Source organism: Lissotriton vulgaris, chromosome 8 (assembly GCF_964263255.1).
Source record: "Lissotriton vulgaris chromosome 8, aLisVul1.2, whole genome shotgun sequence".
NCBI lineage: Eukaryota > Metazoa > Chordata > Amphibia > Caudata > Salamandridae > Lissotriton > Lissotriton vulgaris.
In genome coordinates, this window is record NC_141696.1 from 1527110138 (window position 1) to 1527136046 (window position 25909).

The window sequence follows — 25909 nt, forward strand, 5'->3', positions numbered from 1 at the left end:
TGTTCTGGTCTCGCATAGTCACGATTGGCCGGATACCAATGTTCTGTGTTCGCCTAGTCATAAGCGGCTGGATACCTATGTTCTGGTCTCGCCTAGTCACGAGCGGCTGGATACCAATGTTCTGGTCTCGCATAGTCACGAGTGGCCGGATACCAATGTTCTGGGCTCGCCTAGTCACGAGCGGCTGGATACCAATGTTCTGGGCTCGCCTAGTCACAAGCGGCTGGATGCCAATGTTCTGTGCTCACCTAGTCACGAGCGGCTGGATACCAATGTTCTGGGCTCGCCTAGTCATGAGTGGCTGGATACCAATGTTCTGTGCTCGCCTAGTCATGAGTGGCTGGATATCAATGTTCTGGGCTCGCCTAGTCATGAGTGGCTGGATACCAATGTTCTGGGCTCGTCTAGTCACGAGCGGCTGGATACCAATGTTCTGGGCTCGCCTAATCAATCAATCAATCAATGACACTTATAGAGCGCGCTACATACCCGTAGGGTCTCAAGGCGCTGGGGGGGGGGGGGTGCCGCTACTGCTCGAACAGCCAGGTCTTCAGCTTCTTCCGGAAGGAGAGGTGGTCTTGGGTCAGGCGCAGGTCGGACGGGAGGGAGTTCCATGACCGCCTAGTCATGAGCGGCTGGATACCAATGTTCTGGGCTCGCCTAGTCATGAGTGGCTGGATACCAATGTTCTGGGATCGCCTAGTCACAAGCGGCTGGATATCAATATTCTGGGCTCACCTAGTCACGAGCGGCTGGATGCCAATGTTCTGGGCTCACCTAGGCATGAGTAGCTGGATACCAATGTTCTGTGCTCGCCTAGTCACGAGCGGCTGGATACCATTGTTCTGGGCTCGCCTAGTCATGAGCAGCTGAATACCAATGTTCTGTGCTCGCCTAGTCATGAGCAGCTGGATACCAATGTTCTGGGCTCGCCTAGTCATGAGTGGCTGGATACCAATGTTCTGGGCTCGCCTAGTCATGAGTGGCTGGATACCAATGTTCTGGGCTCGTCTAGTCACGAGCGGCTGGATACCAATGTTCTGGGCTCGCCTAGTCATGAGCGGCTGGATACCAATGTTCTGTGCTCGCCTAGTCATGAGTGGCTGGATACCAATGTTCTGGGCTCGCCTAGTCATGAGCGGCTGGATACCAATGTTCTGTGCTCACCTAGTCATGAGTGGCTGGATACCAATGTTCTGGGCTACTATAGTCATGAGCGGCTGGATATCAATGTTCTGGGCTCGCCTAGTCATGAGCGGCTGGATATCATTGTTCTGTGTTCACCTAGGCATGAGTAGCTGGATACCATTGTTCTGTGTTCACCTAGGCATGAGTAGCTGGATACCAATTATCTAGGCTTGTCTGTCATGAGTGCCTGAATACCTAAGGTGACCAGGCGTTCCGCATTTGCCCGGACGGTCCCTGTTTTTCATTAGCTGTCCGGGCAGATTTCAGGAAATTTAGCTGTTGTCCCGGTTTTCAGAGAGGGTCGACTAAAAACGGCTGGAGGTGATTTTTTTATGTTTTACAAAGCAGGAATAGTTATCTGCTGTTTCAAGGAAGCAATGTTATCAACATGCAAGCGTCTGGGTTTAAAAAATTGCATTTTATGTATGTTCTTACTGCCTGCTCTGTAACTCTCTGCTGAGGAGCGCTGTCATTCTGTGCGCTCGCCTGAAGTAAAATTGTAGTACGTCTTCTTTTTTCGTTAAATGTCACGGTTTTGGGCTTTAAAATTCTGGTCACCCTATAGATACCAATGTTCTGGGGCTGGCCTGATCATCAGCGGATGAATGCACACGTGTTGTTGCTCTCCTAATCATGTGCGGATGAATACCCATGTGCTGGCGTTCGCCTGTTCATGGGTGGATGAATACATTTGTGCTGGACTCACCTGATCACAGGCGGATGGATACCCATGTTTTCGGACTCACCTGATCATGGGCGGATGGATACCCATGTGTTAGCACTCACCTGATCACGGGCGGATGGATACTGCCCTGTTTTTGCAAGGGCCTGACTTTTCTTTCGCTCCCTTGTGTGCACAGAGCCCTCGAAGCATTGACAGCAACCCCCACCCCCCTCCGTGGCAGACAACTCGACTTCCGTGTCAATAAACGGTCGAGCCCTTGACGCCCCCGCAGCACTCTTTCATTTGCTTCCCGAGTCTCGCGGGCCTCTCCCAGGAGCGCACGAGGCCCGTCTAATGAAACTTTTTTATCTCTATAAAAGATGTGATGAGATCAGGCCCTGCCAGCTGTGCAGCGCCGCTGGCACAGGGGGCCCGCAGGCTCGCTGGAGGGGCCTTTTATATTACAAGGGCTGATCAGCTTCCGCTCCAGGAGTGTTCATCATCCGGCAGAGGGAGAGAGAGGCCAGGCTCTGCAGCTCTGCTTGTCCCAGTGAAGTTTAGGAAAGAAGATAGGAGCCAGAAGTGCTTTACTGCTGTAAAAAGCACACCTGTGCTGCAGTTAACCAGTTTATTTATAGTTTGTGCTGAAATAGGTTTTACTAGAGAACAGCAGTTACACTCGCGCACGTGCTTTCATTTGATTCATTCCTTTGTTCTCATAATTCATTACACATGACCTAAGTATTACTGGCGATATCAACTAAGTTACTTTTATGAAAATTTCCGTATTTACATCAGTTCTGGGTGAGTAGTAAGACTGGTTTTGAAAGTGGGTGCCTACAGGATAATTATTCTGATTTAACAAGACCTGGGGTTGTGCTTCCAGGACTAGGTTGCACCTCTCACTTCTATGTCATGGTCCTCAAGTGGTCCGTGGTACTGCTCGCGGTGTCTCCAGGTACTCGGCGATGAATCCCCTGTATGAAAGGTTCCATGGAGGCGGTCTACTTGGGGAGTGCCTGGCTCTAAATGTATAGGTTCTGAGGGCACTGTGTTTAGCGATTCTGTTGGATAGCACTTCGGTACATAGCAGTATGGTTCCTTGTTTGACACAGATGCCTCCGTGAACTGTAGCCCTCTCTCAATAGACCGGATAGAAGAAGCACAGTTGTCCACTAGTCTCAACCATTCTACTCCGTCCCTGTCCGCTCTCTACAGACCACTCCTCACATGCAGCTTGCATTCCTTTTGCTTGTTATGTGCACCTGTTGGAGAACCAGACAGAAGGATTGGAAGACTGGAGTATGTGCGGTTTCTGCCTTTCAACACCTACTACTTCTACTAGGTGGAGGAAATGGGATGGTTCCCGCCGCTAATGCTAGCAAATAAGCATGAACACTACACCGTATTATGTGAGACTAGAAACAACGGAGAGTGTGGTCCTTAGTGGGGTGTTGACCCTGCTCAAGCAACAGCCACATCCCTGTCAGGGTGAACCAAAAAAGTCACTAAATCAGCCTATGCTTAACTCTCTGATAGCTTAGCACAAAAGCGGTCCGTTATAACTTAGGGGTAATGTGTAAAGTATTTATGCAGCACTCAAACAGTAATAACGTGAAAATACACACCCAAAAAAATCCCATAACAATATAGAAAACTAGAGTACATTTTATTTAATTATTTGACACCAAAACAACAAAAAAATCTATAAGTAGATCCGGAGCTATGGATTTTTATAATTTAATATAGACTAGCAACTAAAAGATCAAAGCGCCAACCACGGACATCTTGTCGCACAAGTGCGAGTCAAGGTCAAAAAGTATGCCTGAGCGCGAAGAAGCGCAGGTCGGATACAAAAAGTGCATTGGGCCAGGTCTGTGCATACCTTCAGAGTTAGAAGAATGCTAATGAAAATGTGTCTGAGAAGGTAGAAGTTCAGCGGGGCAAGGCTGCAGGTGGTGTCCAACGAGGAGGCTTCGTCATTGGGGAGCGGCTGGACGTAGTTGCAGTGAAGATTTCGAAAACTCCAGTGGGACAAGGCTAGAGGCTGTAACTGACAAGGGTGCCATTAAGTCCGGTACCCCTTCTGCAAAGGAATGCTGAACATGATTTGCTGCTGCGGAGAAGAACGTTACGGGAGCTGCTGCAAAGTCAGGCCGACCGGCGATGCATCATGGGCAGAAAGACCACGGGTTGGTCACGGTCTCCTCTCTGTTCTCATAGGAGTTTTTAGCCCAAAATGTTCTAACCCCCAAGTTTTGGATTTTGGTTATCTGGGCCCTTTTGCATCTCTTCCAAGTGTCCAGGACTTGGGACGCACCACTTGGAAGGCCAGGACACACCCAGGCACAGTCCAGGTTCAAGATAAATGGAGCCTTTCCATCTCCGAGGCTCTGATCAGGAGGCCAGCAACTAGCCCGTTGAGTCACTCTGGTAGTCCTGGGTTCAAGAAGTGGAACAGGGCTCTAGCAGCAGGGCAGGGCTCTGAGGGTTTAAGACAGGCTTCAGGTCCTTCTACATGCAGCAAAGCAGTCTTCTGAAGTACATAGTAGACCACAGCAACAGGCAGTCCTCTAAGAGTCCCTCCACTGGTTCAGAAAGTGAACAAAAGAGTGGGTCTGAAGGTCCTATTTTTATACCTGGTGCCTTCTTTGAAGTTGAAGTTTCTAGAGATCTTTCTTTGAAGTGCTTGGAATTTCCAGCCTCCCTGGCTCTGCCTCCAGCCTCACTGCCGGCACAATGAAGTGGTGTGAAGCCCTTTGTGTGAAGACAGAGCACCGCCCATTGATTTGCAAGTGGGGCTGTGCCCAGCTTTGCCCCCACACCCTGCCATGATGGCCCACCCAGGCACACCTAATCCATCTATTGTGTGGCTGTTTGGGAAGAATAAACAAAGTCCAACTGCCAACTACACCCAGTCATTTGACACAGGAATGAGCTGTAGGCACCAATTAAGGCAGGTAATGGCAGCTATCTAAAAGTGGCATTTTCAAAATTTTGACTCAAAATCCATCCTTACCATGAAAGAGGATTTTAAATTATATAATTTTTCAGACCCCAAACATGAAAGTCCAACTTGTTCCCAATCAAAAGTTAGCACTTGTTAAATGTAATAAAGCAACCCAACGTTATCCTGTTGGAGAGGTAGACCTCACAGTAATTTAAAACAAGTTTAGGCGTTTTTCATTTACAATGCATCCGGCCCTATGCGCTGCCCAGGGCCTACCTTAGGGGTATGTAACTAAAAGGAAGTTGAAGACTTGGCAAAGAAGTTATTTTTCCAATTCGAATTGTCAGTTTAAAACTGCATTCAGACTGCAACGGCAGACATGGGATATGTTTTAAGGGGCTATTAAAGTGGGTGACACAATAAGTGATGCAGTCCCACTTGTATCATTTAATTTACCATACCTGAGTGTATGATTTAATACTTTACTAGGGACTTATAAGTAACTTAAATATGCCAGTCAGGTGTAAGCCAATTTTACCATGTTTAATGGAGGGAGCACAAGCTCTGTAGCATTGGTTTGCAGTGGGAAAGGGCTCAGAGCCCTATGGGGCAACAAAAACGAAATTCAGCAAAATAGTTGGTGTGAAGGCAAAAAGTTAGGGAGAAGACTACCCTAAGGCTGACGGGTCTAACACCCACTCACCCTATCATTCCTCATCTTCTATTTCTCTGTCTCTCATCCTCCACTCCCTTATCTCTTAATCACTCTCGCCCCTCTCTCCATCTGTCTGTGCGCCACTCGCACTTTCAAACCTCTAGGCCTGCCTTCCCCATTCATTTTCCCTCTGTCTCTATACCCACACTCCAACCTCCTTTCCCCACCACTCACCCTTTTGGTGCTTACTCCTGCTCACCACAACCCTCCCTTGCTGTACTCCATCTTGCTCATCAGAGACCGACCCTTGGATTCTATTCTGGAGACGAAACGCACTAATGTCGAGGGACAGCCTGACAATTCAGACTTCAATCTGTGAGATGTATTCATGCAATTTCATGCATTTTCTGCCCATTACCCAATTACCCAGTGAAAGCTCATGGTGCCAATCTGGCTATGGATCCCAGGGTTAAAAGAATTTCCATTTTCCTCCTCACAGCATCGCCAAGAATGGACTCCCGACGTCTGCACACTCCTGCCGTCACAGCAAATGGCAACGTTCGGACTTTCTAGGGGCATGCTCTCCCCCTTGGTTGCAGGATCAGAACCTGTTCCATGGGGTGGTGGGAGGGGGTAGACCTGCATACAGCAGAGAGGGAAGGGTGGGACTCCTGCCCTGCTCAAGCCACAGAGACGGGATTGCGGAAGCTCTTTGCACGGCTCACAGCAGCCCGAGGCGTGGCCTCTTAGTGCTGTTGCCTAGTCCATTGGATGACATGTCAACGTTTGCATGTATGGCTGGATAGGCAAGTCTGTTCCAACCTGAATTCAAGGTCAGATCAAGGGCAAAATATAGCCTACTTGGGTCCTTGAACTGCTCTTGAACTCTGGGTTAAAGATGGTTTGAGGACCAAAGCATAAACAATATTTAAAACAAAAAAAAAATGTATGGGCCATTTTTGCGAGGACCAAAACCTTGGTTACAAGTCCTGCAAGCCACCCAAAAAATGTCCATTTTTAAATGATGGGCCAGGACCAGTAGTCATGGGGCTTAGCGACAGCCAGCCTGTGAGGTGCGTGGGCGAAGGTGCTGCAGAATTTTGCGGCCTGTGGATCTGTACACAAGGCTTGGCTCGCAGCTAACCCCTAAGCCATACGGCTAAAGACTGCGAGAGACAGCAGTTTGCCGGCAGCAAGAGGTGGACAGAGGGCTTTGCCACAGGACGGGTTCTGTGGACAATACTGCTGCACCTGACTGAAAGCCAAGTGCAGCTGGCGCTGGCTGCTTGGAGAGGCAGAGTCTGGTTGAAGGCATGGCTGGACTGGCCGTAGCGGGCACCAGGCGTTTCCCTGTAGGCCGGAGGGGTGGGGGACGGTTTTCTGGCCATGGGGCAGTGCTGCAATATTGGCCCTCAGTAACAAAAGCAGGAGCAACGCTTTTTGCTAGCACCCTCAACCCCCACCGCCCCCCTCTCCCAGGGCCAGCCGATCAGCAATCTGCCAGGGCTGGTTGCTGTCCCAGTCCGGACCTGGTTGAAGGCCAGACCTGCGGCTAACCTCCACTGTGCCCAGCCACAAGCCGTGGGCACAGGGCTTTCCTCTCTGTGGTTTGGTCATTGGCCAGGTTCTGCAGCTTGCCCCAGCTGCACCCAGCAGGGTTTGTCTGCCCGCAAGTTGGATGTGGTATATCATTAACAAAACAGAAATTCAATGAAAAAGCATCAATGGTTTATTAAAGTTCGGCGGGAAAAAAAACAAGAAAAAACATGGAAATTCGCCATTTTGGTTTGCAACACACTTTGAATACCGTAACTGACGCCCTTGATAAGTTTTACTCTTGCTAGCCTTTTTTTGTGTGTCTTCTGTGAACTTGTCTGCTGAGCATAGCAGTAGCATAAGTTATTTTATGCTTTGTACATTGCGTACAATAATGGGGAATTTCAGTATTTGTTTGTGTTCTTGTTTGCTGAACCATAGCTATTCTGTAGGTGTGTTTATTACGGAGCAGCCCATACAGGTAACAGCGGTTCGGCCGAGTTGGAGGGTGGGGGGGGGGGATTCGACAGACGACGAGGTGAAATTAATTATTTAATTTTCCCTCGTCATCGTCTGTCGAATACCTGCCCCACCTTCCAGCCCACCGTTCTTACCTGCACGGGCCACTCCTGTGTTTATGTCTGTAAAGGCGTATATTTTGTACGTGTTGTGTATGTATATAATGTGATGTAACTGTCCGCTTTTGATTTCAATGTAAACCCGTACAGGAAATATTCTAGTGATGTAATTTAAAAGTATGGCGGAACATCCGTCTATGTTCACAGTTGGAAAAGGCGCGAAGCCGAAACGCGTCCTGTTTGTTTCTTTGTGAATAAAATACCGAGTTTTACCTTCACCAGAGTGCGGTCTCTTCAGTTGCCTTGGTTTGTGAGGTTCTGAGCTTCAAAATATATATATATATTTATATATATACTAGCTTACCCGTCGCGCGAAGCTGCGATCTCAGAAGAAAGGAAATTTAAGGCAACTTGTTATGATAACATTCAATTTACATTGTGTCATTTTTATTGAAACTTATTCCTTTTAATATGGAAAATATTTTAAAGTGTTGTTTTAATTCTGTTTATTTATTCGAGTGCTTGTGGATACACGGTATTTTTTGTTTTTCAGTCTGGTGCATACACGAATAAATCAGAAGGTTTTCCGACGCATGAGCTGGCCACATACAGTTGTCCATGTGAGAAGCACGGATTCTCCAAATCTAGTCTACACACTTGCAGCGATTGTCCTTGTGCTTTGTTGATGGTCATTGCAAAAGCGAGTGCACCGTAAACTGTAAATGTTCAGTATTGGAAGATTACGAGGGCCCTGGGAGTTCGGGGGCCCGATATTTAACAAATTTGTCTTTTTTTAAATGTATTTTTTTTTTTTTTTTGCCAGAAACCTTCGCGGGAGTGTACTCAACAACTTCCCAAAGTTTCATGGCGATCGGATGAATGGTGTAGTAAAGCATAAAGGACAAACAGACATACTTTCGGTTTTATATATGTAGAAGATATATATATATATACACACACACACACACACACACACAGAGGGGAGAGAGACAGATGTGTGTGTGTGTATATATATATATATATATATATATATATATATATATATATATAGAGAGAGAGAGAGATATAGATAGCTAAATACATATACGGAGAGGAGAGACGGAGCGAGTTCCTTTTGACGGATCATTTTCGCATTGACATTGTACATAGTCGATTTTATCTTCCGGTTTCTACATGAGCTCCTGTTTCTTCTCTCCTCTATTATTATCTTTTTTTGTCCATTGTCCACAATTCTTTCATGTCAAACCTGCATAATTTCCCTCTCGTGGGGTTGTTTCTGCCCCATTCGCCATTGTTCGCTTCATATCAATGGCTCCCTGTCGTTATCGCTTCCTTTTTGCTTCATTTACCCTTTTGCCGCCGGTCTCCTTCTTCGTGAAGTGCCTTTCTAAGACGCGTAAACGGTAGCTAGCGAATGAGCAATCATGGAGGCATATTTGGGACTGCGGTGTTCTCGTTTAGTGCCCTTCATCTGCCCCTGCTCCAGCTGTGAGCCCGGCTTTTAGCGCCAGGCACCGTGTAAGTAAGAGGTGCATTTAATAAGATCTGGCTTCCAAGGGGCCAAGTCACGTGCAGAAACCTGTTGCACCTGATTCCACTTTATTTAGGGAGATAAGACACAAACTTGGATGAAATACAAGCGTTATTACTTTACAATCTACTGCAAACCTGCAAGAGTCATAAAGAAGTTGTGCATTATACAAAATATCCTATTATTGAACTGCTAACCCACGCACACAAATCACTCTACGACATCGGACCAGAATGCCTCAACTCACGACTGTCCTTCTACACCCCCTCCCGCCAACTACGTTCTTCCAACCAAGCCCTCGCCACTGTACCTCGCATCAACAAGACCACCATGGGAGGCAGATCCTTCTCATACCTGGCAGCTAAAACATGGAACTCACTCCCCACTTATCTTCGCCTTACCCAGAACCACCTAGCATTCAGAAAGCAACTTAAAACGTGGATATTTGACAAGTAATCCTCCTCCCCTCCCTAAGCGCCTTGAGACCCTCTGGGTATGTAGTGCGCTATATAAATTCTTTGACTTGACTTGACTTGACATGTGTCGAAGGCGCAACAACATTCAACACCCGATTGAATTCACGGAATGAAAAGTGTAATGGAACCCATGTGAGATGTTTATTTATTGCAGTTTATTATATCACAGACTGGACCCAAAGGTACTGGAGCACTTTACATAAGCACTAGTTATATTGCACAAGGTCACAATTCTTTTTTAGGCACAGGGAGATTAAGTAATTTGTGCAGATTCACAGAATGTTGAGCCGACTCCGAAACTCAAACCTAGTTCCAAAGTCAGCAGCTCTTGCTGCAATGCCACATCCTCTCCACCAACCAGCGTGAGGAAGCAGTATATTACATGGTGTGGCTGTGTGACTTCACTGTGTAATAAACTCACAAATCCATCTTGGGTCCAGTCAGGCTCAATTGCAGAACATTAGCTCAGCCCTGGGCAGCGGTGGCTTTGAGCAGTCAGGCTTCAAGTGCGAAGCGTTTAGAAGTCCCAAACCAGGTCATCAAGGAAGAAATAGGCACAAAGGACATCCACACCAATTTTTAAAAATAGGTCTTATTTTAATAAAGTTAGACACTAAAATGAACAAAATCCACTGAGGGGTTTCAGAGATATATATTATGAAGCAAAGAATAATCCTCTGCTTTTCACTCAAATCACAAACAAGCATTGGCAACAACTGTGGTTAGCAGTTACTTCAACTTTTGATGTTATAAAGTTGTGTACGACTACTCCGGACCACTTTGGGCAACCGTATCCCGCAGGAAGCGAGTCAGAGGGGCCATGAGGCTTGAAAGGACACCTTCATTGCAGTCAGAGCAGTCTCCAGTACAGTTCCAGGTTCTATGAGCGAACCCTCATAGACTTCAATGGAGTGATCTGATGCAAGGGATAGACCGGAGTACCGAGCTAATTGACAACAATGAGTGATGCACAGCTGTTGAATAGCAGCGTCTTCGATTCCTCATTGATTTGTATAGCCAGGATGCTCCAAGGCCCTCCGTCTGTGACTGCGAGTTCCTGCCGCTTTAGCGCTTTTAATTTAATCCATAGACATTACACTCCACACAGATCCATCACTGGATCGAACCAGATCCTATCCAATATCATCTATTATTAAATAACTCACTAGGCTATTTTTAAATTTGCGGCCACTACTAAATATGATTAACCTGTAAACTTCACAAAACACAACCCGATATGATGCCGGAGACCGCTTTAACCCCAGTCGATAAGAGCCCTCAACCAGCGAAAGCCGCACAGACATGTGAGTTGTCCTCCGCAACATACAAGTGGGACAGATACCATATAATAATGCAAGCATTACTTTTGGGGGCACTGTCGCTTGTTTCTTGGCTGTGCACATACTGCATCTCTTTTCTTTTTGGTTGGTGCCGCCTTACTTTCATCTTTGTTTCAGGGGTGAAGGTTTGTGGCTCTGTCGGTGACTACCCGCTTGGAAGCGCTTTCACCCAGGCCCTCTTGTTTATGTTTTAGAATGTTTACAATTCTGGCAAACTACCATTTGTAAGTTTTCCATAGAAAGGTTGGGCATGCCGCCTGACTTCCCTTTCCTGCTCTTGCGATGCATCACTGAAAGCACTCACACTCTATAATTTATGTCTTTGGGGTTGAGTGGAATTTGCATAGTCGCGCTACGCAAAGCTCCGCGAAACGGTAAAAAATCTCCACGAGCACGCGCAGAGGTCCGCGAGCACGCGGAATTGCCTGTTCCGCCCGTTCGCGATGCTTTTTTCTTGTACGCGAACGCGGTTTGCGTGCTCCGGGGCAAATATCTTGCGAACACTCATTTTGAATGCACGAACAAGCAAACAATTCCGCAAAGCCGCAGATCACGGAATTTTTGGCAATTCCGCGTTCTCGGCGGAACGCAAAATTACCCAAATTCCGCGAGCGGAACGGAATTTACTGCCCAGGCCTAGTTAGAGGTCTTTCTCTGTGACTTGGGATTTGTAGCCTCTGCCTCAGTAATCCTTCAGGTCTCTCTTGGAGGATGCTTTAGTTGTGCCAAATTCTTTACTCTCTGGCTCATGGGCGTGGTTGAAGATTTGTGGGTTCCACCCCATTAGTCCTTTCATGTTTGTGACTGTAGGGGTGCGGTGTTTCGACGACTGTGTGTACTGCTGCACTATATTTTCATGTCTGTGATTGAGTTGCTTCTGTGCGCTGCATGATTTCTCTTTTCATATTTATGGCTGGGAGTGTGTGGGCGCTGAGGAACTTTCCCTTTTATTATTGTGGCAGAAAGGGTGTCGGTGCTGCTGTTTTAATGCTTTCATGTTTGTTTTGATTGCTTATGGGAGCTGGCACACTCCTTCATTCATGTTTGTGGCCAGTCGTTTGTTAGTACTGCCACAGTTGTCATATAGTGTTTGTGGGTGAATTCTTCCTGGTGCTGCTTTATTGGTCTTTTCATATTTATGGTTGTAGCTTTGTGGGCGCTGCCATCTTGCCTCTTTACATTTATCGTCCAAGGCCTGCAGGAGCTGCTGCATTGTTTATTTGTGTTTGCAGGTTTGCTGGTGCCATTCTGTGTCTTTAATGCGTGTGGTTGAAGGATTGCTGGCTCTTTCCTACCATGGGTTATGGTTTGTGAGTGCTGATGTACTTACACTCTTATGTTTGTGGTTGATGGCTTGTCGGTGTCTCCTCAGTTGTGGTTGAAGGCTCATTGTTCCTGCTTCACTCCTCTCTTTGTTCCTGGAGGTGTGCTTCATACGTGCTGCCACCCTGGCCAGTGCCACGCCTGGGGCTGAAGCCTGGTGGTGCCCACACCTAGCCGTTGTGTCGGTATTGTGTAACCAGTTAGGAACCCGAGCCCAGTGAGTCCCAAAGAGACCCTTGTGTGGGGATTTTTCTTCCTGCTCTGATCCGACCCGCCGTGAAGTTATTCGAATTATCTTCTTAGAAATAATGCTTTTCTTCTTACTCACAATATATAATTCAGCTTCACCCGAGAGGTGGCTCTAGGAGACTTGCTTCCAATTATAAGTTTATGTATTTAATACTAAATACTTGACTCCCCAAACAGTGGGCAATCATTCGACCAATTCTCTAGATATTCATGTGAACTCTTCACACGTCACACAGTGTATGGGGTATTAGTGTGTTGCATTGTTACATCTCTTTAGATACTTGGGTAAATATCTTTTGTGGGTTCAGTCCTCATCTCGGTCCCCAAAATCTTCAGAGGAGGACAGGACACCCCCCACAGCTGCATCAACATCTGTCTGCGCACCCCCTTCTTTCCTCCTGACGCAAAGCGATGCCCTCGCTTCTAGTCGCAGCTCCACCACTTTTTTTGCAATTATTGTAAGCGGGGTTCAGTTGCCCGCCAGTGCATACATTCAGTTCACCGCCTGTGCGTAACGTCTTAGGCGCTACGCGTCAGTAGTTGGCGCAGCTCAGTGACTGACCTGCTACACTCACCTGTGGAGAACTTCCGTTTTACTTCGAGGGTCTAAAATGGTTCTTTGTTGCGTTAGTTCAGCATTCTGATCTTAAGTATCCAACTTTAATTGGAAATACTGCTATTCAAATATGTTGTGTTATCCTTTTCAGGTCTGGTCTAACTTCCTGTATGTCTTCTTTCTTTGAACCACTTCTGTGTTGCAAACCTCACTGAATGACGAAGAACTCTGACCCCTACCCAGTATTGTGTTGTTAATTTTTGAGCCACACGCGATCCTCACAGTTGAGTGGGTGTTGTTTTGCTGTGGCTCCTGAAACAACTTCTGAATTCTCTTACTTAGAAGACAGATATTTTCCTTGGCAGTTCTGAAATTCCTCAGCGGAGGCCAAGGGCTTGCATTGATTTCTGTCCCTTGAAGGATCAGGGAGTCGTGTTGTACAAGTTGTATGTGGCCCATCTTATAGGTGTGTTTACGAGGCATGTCCCCGCTGTGCCCCGAGGGACTTTGTGGTGTTTTTGAAGAGCCTGTTAAATCTTCTCCTTTCAAGAGCCCATGAGGGTTGACTTCAAATATACAGGAGAGTGAAAGAATTTGTTTATATTTGTTCACAGTACGCATACAAAGATACAAACCATTAAAAAAATATATTATGTACCTTTGGGCTGGATATGCCCTATTTTATGAGGGAAAGACTTTGCTTGACAGCAAAAAAGGGAAGGCTCCTAACGTTGTCATCAATTCTGTGACTAGTTGGATATTACCAGGTAGGCGGTTTCTTTATATGATCGGGAAACCTGAAATATTCTTGCCAAATCATTTTAATCCCAACCGTGGTAGGGCTTTGGGTTCATTGTGCCTGGGTGAAGCAGGACAAGCTTTGTTGTAATAAATGTGGTGTTAGTGTAGGTAATGTGGTTTTCTTGGGTGTTGTGAATTGACTGCACTTACGACGACTCCACAGTATTGATTACCATCATATCATCAGGGTACGTAGACGTGGAGCAAGAAATAGTTATCGTCAAGGTACGTAGACGTGGAGTTAGGAATAGTTATCGAAAAGGTACGTAGACGTGGAGCAAGGAATAGTTCTCGTCAAGGTACGTAGACGTGGAGCAAGGAATAGTTATTGTCAAGGTACATAAACGTGGTGTAAGAATAGTTATCGCCAGGGTACATAGATGTAGAGTAAGGGATAGTTGTTGTCAAGGTATGTAGACAGGGAGCAAGGAATAATTCTCGTCAAGGTACATAGACATGGAGCAAGGAATAGTTATTGACAAGGTACGTAGACGTGGAGCAAGGAATAGTTATTGTCAAAGTACGTAGACGTGGAGCAAGGAATAGTTATTGTCAAGGTATCTAGACGTGGAGCAAGGAATAGTTATCGGCAAGGTAAGTAGACGTGGAATAAGGAATAGTTATTGTCAAAGTACGTAGACGTGGAGCAAGGTATAGTTATTGTCAAAGTACGTAGACGTGGAGCAAGGAATAGTTATTGTCAAGGTATCTAGACGTGGAGCAAGGAATAGTTATCGGCAAGGTACGTAGATGTGGAGTAAGGAATAGTTATCGGCAAGGTAAGTAGATGTGGAATAAGGAATAGTTATTGTCAAAGTACGTAGACGTGGAGAAAGGAATAGTTATTGTCAAAGTACGTAGACGTGGAGCAAGGAATAGTTATTGTCAAGGTATGTAGACGTGGAGCAAGGAATAGTTATTGTCAAGGTATGTAGACGTGGAGCAAGGAATAGTTATCGGCAAGGTACGTAGATGTGGAGTAAGGAATAGTTATTGTCAAAGTACGTAGACGTGGAGCAAGGAATAGTTATTGTCAAGGTATGTAGACGTGGAGCAAGGAATAGTTATTGTCAAGGTATGTAGACGTGGAGCAAGGAATAGTTATCGGCAAGGTACGTAGATGTGGAATAAGGAATAGTTATTGTCAAAGTACGTAGACGTGGAGCAAGGTATAGTTATTGTCAAAGTACGTAGACGTGGAGCAAGGAATAGTTATTGTCAAGGTATGTAGACGTGGAGCAAGGAATAGTTATTGTCAAGGTATGTAGACGTGGAGCAAGGAATAGTTATCGGCAAGGTACGTAGATGTGGAATAAGGAATAGTTATTGTCAAAGTACGTAGACGTGGAGCAAGGTATAGTTATTGTCAAAGTACGTAGACGTGGAGCAAGGAAAATTTATTGTCAAGGTATGTAGACGTGCAGCAAGGAATAGTTATTGTCAAAGTACGTAGACGTGGAGTAAGGAATAGTAAATCTGTACCTCCCGACATGCTTACCTTGACCATGTGTTGGGAGTTGATATCGTTTAGGAGATGATTGCGGAGGTCGGTGGTCTTGACATTGTGACATTGAACCCTCCATTGTATGCTAGGGTCTTCATCGTATTTTAAGGTTTATAGATGGTGTTGACTTATTATTGTGGCTATGTCTTTTGTCAACCAAAGATTTCATTTGATTTGATGGACTTTGGTTTCTGCAGTAGGAAATGCTTTTTAATCTTCATCGACACATAAATCAAGAATGTATTAAAAAGAAATCTTCATAATGCTAAATATTTAGATCTTTTTTGATAGAATCCTTCCTGTTGAAATCTAGAACATAACATTTTTTCGGCCTCTGTATTCAATCCTTGAGGTCTTTCTTTTATTGGATTGCATCAGTTTGTTTGCCTCCATTTCCAGTGATTTAAATGTATTGAATATGACTTGGAGCTTCTCTTAAATGTCCATTTTAGTTCTTATGAGAGCAGAGCAGAGAGAGGGAGGGATGGCTCTTATCCAAGAAACATAGGTGCGCCACACGAGATATAATTGACATAACACACTTGAATAAACCCAACTATTTATTTGCAACGTACAATGCTTGCTCCCTGTGACTGGGAGACATGAACTCTTTTTATTGTCTCCCCCCCCCTCTCTTGCTGACATCACTGTGTCATGGCTCACTGGAGCCCTGCTCCCACGAGCCCCCCCCCCTCACCCCCCCCCCCCCCACACACACACAATAGACCCACCAGACATAAACATGAAGTGCAGTCTTTGATGTGTCTTGCAGGCCTCGTTCTCAGCAGCGGTTTCTCTGGTACTTTTTTCTTTTCTTTTTCTTTTTCTTTTTCTTTTCTTTTTCGCTGTAACTTTGTCTGCAGATCGCACAGTTCTGCTCCAGGCTGGGTCCATTATTGGCGGGCAGGAATTCTTCCAACTTAAATGTGTCATAAATAGTTGTTGTCATGCATATTTTGCCCTTTGATCTAATGTTTTTATTCGGTCTCCTCTACTTGTAATAATTATCTACTTGTTCTGCAGCTGTATTCATCATTATGAAAATGACGGCAACAGTTCAAAGGTGTAGGAGAGTAGGGTCTGCTATCCTATGGTCACCCCAATTTTTGCTTTTTGCTTCACTGGTTTTCGACTTACTGAGGCTGTGGGCCTGCTAATCAGACCCCCAGCCTGCTGTTCTCTCTCTAAATTTGTAATACATGTGCTATAGGTACATACCACAATTGGAAATGGACTCCTTGTCAGCCCCTGTACCATGCACTATAGGTGCCCAGGGCATAGGTGCCACCAAGGCCTACCAGGGGCTGAAGCATAGCTTTTGCCACCCCTGGCTGGTTCTTAAATTGACACAACTGGCTGATCACTCAGCTGGGGCAAGTGGGTGTAATCACCCCTTGCTTAGATATAGTATACCTATATCTAAACCTATATCTGGACACATATATAGCCTGTAAGCCACTCCTATGGAAGGCCTCATCAATCCTGGAGGCAGAGTGCGTGGTTTTATGTGAGATGGTGCTCTGGCATGAGCTGAGCCTGTCTGCAGCTGACGGGAACAACTCCCTAAGCTGATCCGGGATAATGCCATACCATATACTCTTAAGCGCCTTATAATCCTCGCGGTTATATAGCAACTTTGGTTTGGCTTTATCAAAACATGTCGTGTAAGGTGTCATACGAATTGGAATACTACCCCCTCGCCAGTTCTGGCGACGGGGGTAGCATTCCACCCCTCTAGAGGGAAAAGACATGTTACTTTACTGAAACGCGGTTGATTTAAAATGAGCCTCAGATCCACAAAATGGATGCCCCTGCCACAGACACGGGTCTGACCTCCTGCTGCTGACCGAAACCCGGCAGAGGAGGCCTGGACAAAGAGTTTCCTGTCACAGGGCGGTGTCAAACCACCCCAGACAGGAGATAGTGGATTGGAGTAGGGAGGTTTCAATGAAACCAGACACTGCCTGGGGAGCACAAGGCTGCCCCTTGCAGGATCCGGCCAAACCGGTTCTGGGGCCTCCCAGCCCCTGTCCCAGCGCGGCCAGGATCAAAGGAGAGGGGTGTAACCACCCCCTTCCTGGGTCCCACCCATAGGAGGGGACCTAGCAGGATGTCCAACCCCCGAGATTCGAATAAGAGGGGGAGCAGTCCCAACGGACCTCAGATCATCCTGAAGAAACATAAGAAACGAAATCTGGACCCTTCGACTTTCTACACGACGTGAGAAGACTGAAGAATCTCCCTTGTGGTCAAGGAGTGACCACCCTGTGCAAACAGGCACCATCCAGCCCTCGACCCTTGCTTTGTTGCAGTTCCCGCCGGAACTCGAGCGACAGAGATCGACGAGATCAAGCTTGCCTGCCTTCTACCTGCCCGATCCACAGTCCCTGCAGAGCTGAGACCCGTGGAGGCGACCGGAAGCGTGGGGCACGCCATCTTGAAAAGGCCACGAGACGCTGACCGTGCGGCCCACGAGTGACCCTCGAAGCTGTACACCGGGGTTTGAGAAGCCCCAGCCCCGAGCTCCACTTGCACCAAAGCTCACCCCCCCACACTCGACGAGTGCTGCGTGGGGCCCTTCTGCTTGTGTGCGCTCGACGCGTTGGCCCGGTCACTTGCCAGCTGGCTTGTGGCCCCTGTGCCGACGAACTTTGAAATACGACTTGCTTTTCTGGTTGCTCCAGATCTGCACCAGCTCCTGTGAAAAGGAGCACCCACTCTGACCCTCCTGGTTTGAGTGATAAGCAATCTCCCGGTTCCGCGTGGATTGCTTTTGCCAAGTGCTGTTTGCTGCAATCTTGAAGCCGACGGTGCTGACGGCGAGAGCCTACGTGGGACAGATCGTGACCTGCTCCTGGACGTCGCAGATGCCCCAGAGCCCACGTGACAGCGGAGAGAAGCCTATCGACAACCGCCTGATTGCGCCCGACATTGCCTGGTTCCGTCCTGGTTCCACCCTGGTCACTGCTGAGTGACCCAGACTCTGTCCCCTCTGCTTTCAGGTACTTTTCTACTTCGATCCACCCTTGGATCGCACCGGACACTTCTGCTTCACAGCGCCTGCAGCTGCAACAGCTCCAAGCACCAAGAACCTGCGTGCCAGAACCCGACGCCACTTCGACCCTGTGCACCCACGGCCTGTGGGTGAGGTAACATTGCAACGCCGGTGTCCATACACTGGTACACACCTCTAGGGTCTGTGACTAAAGTTTTGTGTTCCTAGGTTCAGCGGAAGTATCATTTAACTCACTTTAACTAACTTTTACGCACCATTGACATTGCATTGGTGCGCGCCGCACTTTCCGTGCTGCACCCGTCTCCTGTGGGCTACTCCCGACTTCTTCATTGCTTGTCCTGACTGCTCCCAGCGAATCTCTAGGCCCTAGGCCTAACCATTGTTCGTAAAGTGTTACTTATACCACTTTTTTGATATATGGTCTGAGTGGCCACCCGCCCTCATCCATAATTGTGCAACTTTATATGTTTAAACAGTGCTTTTGATTTAACGCTTGTGCCCCTTTCCTCATAAAGAGTACTGGGGAGTAATTTAGAAATAAATACATATATTTTTATAATATATACTTGTGTGGTGTCCTTTCATTTGATTACAGGATTGTATGTGGTAAAACAGCTCGCTTAACACGACCTCTTAAGTTAAGCCTTTAAGGCTGCTTAGTCCATGCTACCACTAGGATAGCTTGTCTAACAAGGTTGACTTACAACCAGACATCTTTGGGGTTTGTTTGGACTGATACCCAGTGGTTCCAGAATTGGAAACACTACATATCAGGCCAACTTCTCACATTGGTGTGCAGCGGTGCGGATTTGAGCTTGCTGTTTGTTTTACCATTGCAATCTTTATCAAATTGAAAGATCACATCAAGTACCTCTAGGTACATATAAATCAAAAGCTTAGCATATTAAGTTCTACTGAACTTAGTAGTTGTAGATTAAAGGGATTAGCACACCCTGACTACAACTCACTAGCAAGGTACAGTAGGAAACCACTTAGTGTAGGTAAGTGCACCACTTACACCTCACTAGCAGTCATGTCTGATACAGGTAGAGCTTCAGGCTCTGCTCCTGTAGAAGTTGATCCTATAGGGACAACATCCAGATATGACAACCTTAGCCACAAAGACCTGAGTGCCTTGTGCACAGCCAGGGGGCTAAAAAAGGGCAGAGGCCCTACCATTCCTTCCCTAGTAGCTCTCCTAGAAAAGGATGACCTAGATAAGGTGAGTCAGACTCCCTTAGAAACAGAGGAAGGGATAAACTCCCCTGAGAATGAGGATCTTCAAGAAGGAATAGAGGAGGAAGAGGAAGACCCAGAGGAAGGCTCTGATTTAGATGAGCCTGAAGATCAGGATCAGGGGGGAAACCAGGTACAGGTTGCCAGGCTTAACCAGGCCAACTTGGACCTACATGGGAATGGAGGGGGCCAGCACCACTCCAGATCTCATAACCAAATTCTCCCAGGTAATAGAAGGGAGAGATCTCTGTCAAGGGACTCTCACCTTTCTAGTGCCTCAAGAGAATCTCAAAGAGGAATGACTTCCTCCCAGAGAAAAGAGCATAGGGCTAGAATGAGGGCTGTCCAACTCCAGATAGAGAGGGAGGAGGTAGCTCTGGCTCAAGCTAAACTGACCTTAGCTCAAGCTAAACTTACCTTGGCTAGGGAACAGAAAATAAGTGGCTTAGATGCCACTGGTGGCAGCAAAGTTCCTAAAGAAAAAGACAGGGCCTATGACAATAGAAACCTGACAAAAATTGTGCCCCCCTACAAGGAAGGGGATGATATCCACAAATGGATGACTGCTCTTGAGAGGGCCTGCATGGTACAGCAGGTCCCTGAGGATCAGTGGGCAGCAATTTTATGGTACTCCTTTTCTGAGAAAGGGAGGGACAGGCTCCTCACTGTTAGACCTGAGGATGCCAAAAACTACTCTGTTCTGAAGAGTGCTCTTATTGAAGGGTTTGGCCTAACCACTGAGCAATACAGGTTGTTGTTCAGAGACACCCAAAAAGCACAGACTCAGGACTGGACTGATTTTGTAGATTGTGCCACTAAGGCTCTGGAGGGTTGGCTGCAGGGAAGTAAAGTTTCAGACTATACAGGATTGTACAATCTTATGATGAGAGAACAGATCCTTAATAACTGTCAGAACCAGCTGTTGCATCAATACCTTGTTGACTCTGATTTGACCTCTCCCCAAGAATTGGGAAAGAAGGCAGACAAATGGGTCAGAACAAGGATTAAGCAGAAAAACCAGAACCAAGGTGACCAGAAGAAAACAGACCAGAAGGGTGGGAATCAGAAAGATAAAGAAAAGGACCAGAAGTCTTCAGGCCCCCAAACTAGCAATAAGGAGGGGGGTTCCCAAAATGGAAACAAGAAAAAGAAGAATGATGGCCCAAAGAAACCTTGGTGTAATACCTGCAAATCAGTTTCACACTGGGGCAGTGAATGCACTAAGAAAAATCCAGTCCCCACCACTGCAGCTCCTAAAGCAACTGCACCCCCTAGTACAGTCAGCAGTGGTGGTACACAGCCAAAGGGTTTAGTAGGGTTGACCCTGGGTACTGAGGTGGAATCTGGCCTAGTCAGAATCCCCACACAGGCAGTTCTCCTATATGATGTGGACATATCTTTGCCCACTGCAGTAAGCCCCAGTAACCTGGGCAAATATAGGCAGACTCCCTTAATTAATGAGAAACTGGCTCAGGCCTACAGGGACACTTGTGCCAGTGTCACAATGGTGGCACCTGGCTTTGTGGACCCTGGACAAATTGTACTAGGTGAAAGTTACCTAGTGACCAATGCAAGCAACTCCACTACTTCCCATAGTGTGGCTGTTGTGAACTTCTCCTGGGGAGGGGTAGATGGCCTAAAGAAAGTTGTTGTGAGTGCAGACCTCCCAGTAGACTGTCTGTTAGGCAATGATCTTGAAAGCTCAGTTTGGTCAGAAGTGGAGTACAGGACTCATGCAGAAATGCTAGGGATTTCAGCTCATGTCCTTGCAGTGACAAGGTCTCAGGCTAAGAAGTGCCTTCCTGAACCAGTGGTGGATCTTGAAACAATAGACCAACCACAACCCAAGAGAAGGAGCAAGAGGGTTAAGGCTGTGCCTTCCCCCTTGCCCCAGGTTGAGGATCAAGTTTCACAGGAAACTGATTCTGCAGTCCAAGAGGAGACTGTCTCTGAGGAGCTTGAACCTGATCAGGTTGAGTTTCTGGGGACAGGGGGACCCTCAAGGGCAGACCTGGGGCAGGCCCAATTAGATTGCCCTTCACTTGAACCCCTCAGACAGCAAGCTGCTGCTGAGGCTGCAGGGAATGCTCAAGGTACCCATAAAGTGTATTGGGATGAAGGACTCCTTTATTCAGAGGCTAGAGACCCCAAGCCTGGCACAACCAGGAGGTTGGTTATACCTTTGAAGTTTAGGGGCTTCCTTCTTACCTTGGCCCATGATATTCCCCTTGCAGGACACTTAGGCCAGAATAAGACTTGGGACAGGCTTGTTCCACACTTTCACTGGCCTCACATGTCAGAAAATGTCAAGGAGTTTTGTCGCTCCTGTGTCACTTGCCAAGCCAGTGGTAAGTCAGGTGGCACAACAAAGGCCCCCCTGATACCACTACCTGTGGTGGGGGTACCCTTTGAAAGAGTTGGAATAGACATTGTGGGTCCCATGGATCCTCAAACTGCATCTGGGCACAGATTTATACTGGTGGTAGTGGATCATGCCACCAGGTACCCAGAAGCAATTCCCCTGAGGACCACCACAGCTCCTGTGGTGGCAAAAGCCCTCATTGCAGTTTTCTCAAGAGTGGGCTTTCCAAAGGAGGTTCTTTCAGACAGAGGTACCAACTTCATGTCTGGATACTTAAAAGCAATGTGGAAAGAGTGTGGAGTAAACTATAAGTTTACCACACCCTACCATCCACAGTGCAATGGGCTTGTGGAAAGGTTCAACAAGACCCTAAAGGGAATGATAAAAGGTTTACCAGAGAAGCTTAGGCGGAAATGGGACATCCTTTTACCCTGCTTGCTCTTTGCTTACAGAGAGGTCCCACAGAAGGGGGTTGGCTACAGCCCTTTTGAACTTTTGTTTGGCCACCCTGTAAGAGGTCCATTGAGTTTGGTGAAGGAAGGATGGGAGTTACCTCTCAAAAAGCCTAAACTAGACATTGTGGACTATGTACTTGGTCTCCGCTCCAGGATGGCTGAATACATGGAGAGAGCATCCAAAAACCTTGAGGCAAGTCAGGAATTACAGAAAGCCTGGCATGACCAAAAGGCTGTTCTGGTTGAGTACCAGCCAGGGCAGAAGGTGTGGGTGTTGGACCCAGTGGGGCCAGCAGCTCTCCAGGACCAATGGACTGGACCCTACCCTATCATTGAAAAGAAGGGAGAAGTCACCTACTTGGTTGACTTTGGCACCCCTAGGAGCCCCCACAGGGTGCTCCATGTCAATCGTTTGAAAGCATTTGTTGACAGGGAGGACATGAGTCTCCTCATGGCCACAGATGGGGAACAGGAGGAAGAGAGTGACCCTCTCCCAGACCTGCTTTCCCAGAACCCTGATGATGGTTCAGTTGATGGAGTAGCCTTGGCAGGCAGCCTCACTGAGCAGCAACAGGTGGACTGCAGACAGGTGTTGCAGGCCCACAGACATTTGTTTTCACTCACACCCAGTCAGACTAACTGGTGCACCCATGTGGTGGATACTGGTGACAATCTGCCTGTGAAGAATAAGATCTACAGGCAACCTGACCATGTCAGGGATTGTATAAAGGCTGAGGTGCAAAAGATGTTGGAGCTTGGAGTGATTGAGCCATCAGAGAGCCCATGGGCTAGCCCAGTGGTCCTTGTGCCAAAACCTCATACCAAAGATGGGAAGAGAGAAATGAGGTTTTGTGTGGACTACAGAGGTCTCAATGCTGTCACTAGGACAGATGCTCATCCCATTCCAAGAGCAGATGAGCTCATTGATAAATTGGCTTCTGCCAAGTTTCTGAGCACATTTGATTTGACAGCTGGCTACTGGCAAATCAGACTAGCTGAAGAGTCAAAAGCCAAAACAGCATTCTCTACCCCTAGTGGGCATTATCAGTTTGTGGTAATGCCCTTTGGTTTGAAGAATGCACCTGCCACTTTCCAAAGGTTGGTGAACCAAGTCCTTGCTGGGTTGGATGACTTTTGCGCAGCATATCTAGATGATATTGCTGTCTTTAGCTCCACCTGGGAGGATCACCTGATCCACCTGAAGAAGGTTCTGGAGGCCCTGCAAAAGGCAGGCCTGACTATCAAGGCTACTAAGTGCCAGATAGGGCAGAGCAAGGTTGTGTACTTGGGCCACCTAGTAGGTGGGGGTCAAGTTCAACCACTGGAGAGCAAGATCCAGACCATACAGGACTGGACTCCTCCAACTACCCAGACACAAGTCAGAGCCTTCTTGGGCCTGACTGGGTATTACAGAAAATTTGTAAAGAACTATGGGTCCATTGTGACACCATTGAATGACTTGACATCCAAGAAGATGCCCAAAAAGGTTCAGTGGACAGTTAGCTGTCAAAAGGCATTTGATGACCTGAAGAAGGCCATGTGCTCTGCACCTATCCTGAAGAGTCCTGACTACTCCAAACAGTTCATTGTACAGACAGATGCTTCTGAGTTGGGGGTGGGAGCTGTGCTTTCACAACTTAATCAAGATGGTCAAGACCAGCCCATTGCTTTTATTAGCAGAAGGCTGACCCCCAGGGAGAAACGTTGGTCAGCTATTGAGAGGGAGGCCTTTGCTGTGGTTTGGGCCCTGAAGAAGTTGAGGCCATACTTGTTTGGTACTCACTTCCTAATTCAGACAGACCATAAGCCCCTCTTGTGGCTAAATCAGATGAAGGGTGAAAATCCCAAACTGCTCAGGTGGTCCATTTCCCTACAGGGGATGGACTTTACAGTGGAGCACCGCCCAGGGACTGACCATGGTAATGCAGATGGTCTCTCCCGGTACTTCCACTTAGAACATGAAGACTTATCTGGTCAAGGTTAAGTTTAATGTCCCTGCGTTTGGGGGGGGGTTATGTAGGAGAGTAGGGTCTGCTATCCTATGGTCACCCCAATTTTTGCTTTTTGCTTCACTGGTTTTCGACTTACTGAGGCTGTGGGCCTGCTAATCAGACCCCCAGCCTGCTGTTCTCTCTCTAAATTTGTAATACATGTGCTATAGGTACATACCACAATTGGAAATGGACTCCTTGTCAGCCCCTGTACCATGCACTATAGGTGCCCAGGGCATAGGTGCCACCAAGGCCTACCAGGGGCTGAAGCATAGCTTTTGCCACCCCTGGCTGGTTCTTAAATTGACACAACTGGCTGATCACTCAGCTGGGGCAAGTGGGTGTAATCACCCCTTGCTTAGATATAGTATACCTATATCTAAACCTATATCTGGACACATATATAGCCTGTAAGCCACTCCTATGGAAGGCCTCATCAATCCTGGAGGCAGAGTGCGTGGTTTTATGTGAGATGGTGCTCTGGCATGAGCTGAGCCTGTCTGCAGCTGACGGGAACAACTCCCTAAGCTGATCCGGGATAATGCCATACCATATACTCTTAAGCGCCTTATAATCCTCGCGGTTATATAGCAACTTTGGTTTGGCTTTATCAAAACATGTCGTGTAAGGTGTCATACGAATTGGAATACTACCCCCTCGCCAGTTCTGGCGACGGGGGTAGCATTCCACCCCTCTAGAGGGAAAAGACATGTTACTTTACTGAAACGCGGTTGATTTAAAATGAGCCTCAGATCCACAAAATGGATGCCCCTGCCACAGACACGGGTCTGACCTCCTGCTGCTGACCGAAACCCGGCAGAGGAGGCCTGGACAAAGAGTTTCCTGTCACAGGGCGGTGTCAAACCACCCCAGACAGGAGATAGTGGATTGGAGTAGGGAGGTTTCAATGAAACCAGACACTGCCTGGGGAGCACAAGGCTGCCCCTTGCAGGATCCGGCCAAACCGGTTCTGGGGCCTCCCAGCCCCTGTCCCAGCGCGGCCAGGATCAAAGGAGAGGGGTGTAACCACCCCCTTCCTGGGTCCCACCCATAGGAGGGGACCTAGCAGGATGTCCAACCCCCGAGATTCGAATAAGAGGGGGAGCAGTCCCAACGGACCTCAGATCATCCTGAAGAAACATAAGAAACGAAATCTGGACCCTTCGACTTTCTACACGACGTGAGAAGACTGAAGAATCTCCCTTGTGGTCAAGGAGTGACCACCCTGTGCAAACAGGCACCATCCAGCCCTCGACCCTTGCTTTGTTGCAGTTCCCGCCGGAACTCGAGCGACAGAGATCGACGAGATCAAGCTTGCCTGCCTTCTACCTGCCCGATCCACAGTCCCTGCAGAGCTGAGACCCGTGGAGGCGACCGGAAGCGTGGGGCACGCCATCTTGAAAAGGCCACGAGACGCTGACCGTGCGGCCCACGAGTGACCCTCGAAGCTGTACACCGGGGTTTGAGAAGCCCCAGCCCCGAGCTCCACTTGCACCAA

At 47.5% G+C, this 25909-nt stretch overlaps 1 protein-coding gene across 1 annotated transcript in view; it reads left to right on the plus strand.

The window, feature by feature from the left end:
• Positions 1–25909, plus strand: part of LOC147699085 (immunoglobulin superfamily member 3-like) — a 394763-nt gene that overhangs the window by 284007 nt on the left and 84847 nt on the right. The window lies entirely within an intron of this gene.